Source organism: Schistocerca serialis, chromosome 3 (genome assembly GCF_023864345.2).
Source record: "Schistocerca serialis cubense isolate TAMUIC-IGC-003099 chromosome 3, iqSchSeri2.2, whole genome shotgun sequence".
Classification (NCBI taxonomy): Eukaryota; Metazoa; Arthropoda; class Insecta; order Orthoptera; family Acrididae; genus Schistocerca; species Schistocerca serialis.
Genome location: NC_064640.1, coordinates 147169489 through 147172736, shown reverse-complemented (window position 1 = coordinate 147172736; position 3248 = coordinate 147169489). Strand labels below are relative to the sequence as shown.

Here is a 3248-nt window from a genome sequence, read left to right as displayed (position 1 = left end):
TTGTTTTCTTTACTGCTTCCTCAATATACAGATTGAATAACATCGGGGAGAGGCTACAACCCTGTCTCACTCTCTTCCCAACCACTGCTTCCCTTTCATGCCCCTCGACTCTTATAACTGCCATCTGGTTTCTGTGCAAATTGTAAATAGCCTTTCGCTCCCTGTATTTTACCCCTGCCACCTTTAGAATTTGAAAGAGAGTTTTCCAGTCAACATTGTCAAAAGCTTTCTCTAAGTCTACAAATGCTAGAAACGTAGGTTTCCCTTTCCTTAATCTATTTTCTAAGATAAGTCGTAAGGTCAGTATTGCCTCACGTGTTCCAGTATTTCTACGGAATCCAGACTGATCTTCCCCGAGGCCGGCTTCTACCAGTTTTTCCATTCGTCTGTAAAGAATTCGCGTTAGTATTTTGCAGCCGTTACTTATTAAACTGATAGTTCGGTAATTTTCACATCTGTCAACACTTGCTTTCTTTGGGATTGGAATTATTATATTCTTCTTGAAGTCTGAGGGTATTTCACCTGTCTCATACATCCTGCTCGCCAGATGGTAGAGTTTTGTCAGGACTGGCTCTCCCAAGGCTATCAGTAGTTCTAATGGAATGTTGTCTACTCCCGGGGCCTTGTTTCGACTCAGGTCTTTCAGTGCTCTGTCAAACTCTTCACGCAGTATCGTCTCTCCCATTATCTTCATCTACATCCTCTTCCATTTCCATAATATTGTCCTAAAGTACATCGCCCTTGCATAGACCCTCCATATACTCCTTCCACCTTTCTGCTTTCCCTTCTTTGCTTAGAACTGGGTTTCCATCTGAGCTCTTGATATTCATACGAGTGGTGCTCTTTTCTCCAAAGGTCTCTTTAATTTTCCTGTAGGCAGTATCTATCTTACCCCTAGTGAGATAAGACTCTACATCCTTACATTTGTCCTCTAGCTATCCCTGCTTAGCCATTTTGCACTTGCTGTCGATCTCATTTTTTAGACGTCTGTATTCCTTTTTGTCTGCTTCATTTACTGCATTTTTATATTTTCTCCTTTCATCAATTAAGTTCAATATTTCTTCTGTTACCCAAGGGGTTCTACTAGCCCACGTATTTTTACCTACTTGATCCTCTGCTGCCTTCACTACTTCATCCCTCAAAGCTACCCATTCTTCTTCTACTGTACTTCTTTCCCCCAATCCTGTCAATTGTTCCCTTATGCTCTCCGTGAGACTCTGTACAACCTCTGGTTCTTTCAGTTTATCTAGGTCCCATCTCCTTAAATTACCACCTTTTTGCAGTTTCTTCAGTTTTAATCTACAGTTCATAACCAATAGATTGTGGTCAGAGTCCACATCTGCCCCTGGAAATGGCTTACAATTTAAAATCTGGTTCCTAAATCTCTGTCTTACCATTACATAATCTATCTGATACCGTCTAGTATATCCAGGATTCTTCCATGCATACAACCTTCTTTCATGTAGGGGTTTGAAAATACCGTTCGGTTGCACAGTCAAACACAAAGTTAAAATTCTGAATTTATGAATTAGTTTTATCTCGTGGCAAGATCTAGTAACTATCAATTTTATTCTCAAGACTCTCTAACAATGTACAAGAAGTGTCAACAATGCTATCTATATAGTGTCGTAAATCTGTGGAAGAAAAAATTAATCTCAGTTGACTTCACTTCACTCTAGAACACATTATAAGGCATCTGGAAACGGAGTCAGGCCTTTTTCTAGTCTTCAGAAAAATGGCCTTGTCGTCTATGTGCCGATGGTTTACGGAGAGGAGGAATCTCATTATGATGTCTGAATGAAACCCTCAGAATTTTCGGTACGTATTTCCTTCTGTTCGTCAGTCAGTTTGTACAACAAATATTACTCATAGGAATTTTTTTATACTATATAAAAGAGATTTTCGTTTCAGATCTTCTATTCAGCTGGACTCTTTGTTGCGTTATTCAGTTTACAGTGAATATATTCCGGTATGTAAACCCATCATCAGGCAACTGTCGCAGATTCTCTTTAATCGCGACACTTCAGAGATATGGAGACAGACCTGGAAAGTAGTGGTGTCATTATTTGTGTGGCACATACCGTTTCTGTCCAAAAACCTACGACAGAGGTTTAATAAAAAAGAGAGAAAAGATAATATCATGGTTTTAATGCTTTAGGCGTTCTACATAGTCTTCCCCATTTGAGAACAAGGCACAGAAAGCTCGTACAATCATGCGAAACTGTCAGAAAAGTATTTATTTGAGAAACTGGCATAGATATCGGTTATGTCGTCAAGGTGTTGATCATTTATGTGAATTTTTTCACGCTGATGTTTTGTGGTAGGTCCGCATTGATAACATCAATTCTCAAGCTGCGACATCGTCGCAAGAAAACAGAGACCCGTATGTGTAATACGTTTTCTTTAATTTACGTCTATGGTCACAAACTTTTTGTTAACAATGATGTATTTGACGATGCTGGTGCTGATTCCTCATTTAACATTTGACGATTCCACTATGGCTGCAGTATATTAGGACTTTGTTTTTATGAAACAGATCTGATGATTCCAGAATGAGATTTTCACTCTGCAGCGGAGTGTGCGCTGATATGAAACTTGCTGGCAGATTAAAACTGTGTGCCCGACCGAGACTCGAACTCGGGACCTTTGCCTTTCGCGGGCAAGTGCTCTACCAACTGAGCTATCGAAGCACGACTCACGCCCAGTACCCACAGCTTTACTTCTGCCAGTACCTCGTCTCCTACCTTCCAAACTTTACAGGAGCTCTCCCGCAAACCTTGCAGAACTAGCACTCCTGAAAGAAAGGATATTGCGGAGACATGGCTTAGCCACAGCCTGGGGGATGTTTCCAGAATGAGATTTTCACTCTGCAGCGGAGTGTGCGCTGATATGAAACTTCCTGGCAGATTAAAACTGTGTGCCCGACCGAGACTCGAACTCGGGACCTTTGCCTTTCGCGGGCAAGTGTTCTACCAACTGAGCTATCGAAGCACGACTCACGGCCGGTACCCACAGCTTTACTTCTGCCAGTACCTCGTCTCCTACCTTCCAAACTTTACAGGAGCTCTCCTGCGAACCTTGCAGAACTAGCACTCCTGAAAGAAAGGATATTGCGGAGACATGGCTTAGCCACAGCCTGGGGGATGTTTCCAGAATGAGATTTTCACTCTGCAGCGGAGTGTGCGCTGATATGAAACTTCCTGGCAGATTAAAACTGTGTGCCCGACCGAGACTCGAACTCGGGACCT

The 3248-nt window shown here is 41.9% G+C and overlaps 1 non-coding gene across 1 annotated transcript; it reads right to left on the bottom strand.

Moving 5' to 3' along the window:
* Positions 1–2616: 2616 nt before the first annotated feature.
* Trnas-cga (transfer RNA serine (anticodon CGA)) lies at positions 2617–2691 on the bottom strand. Its single transcript has one exon. It is a non-coding gene; the product is annotated as a tRNA-Ser (tRNA).
* Positions 2692–3248: the final 557 nt, after the last annotated feature.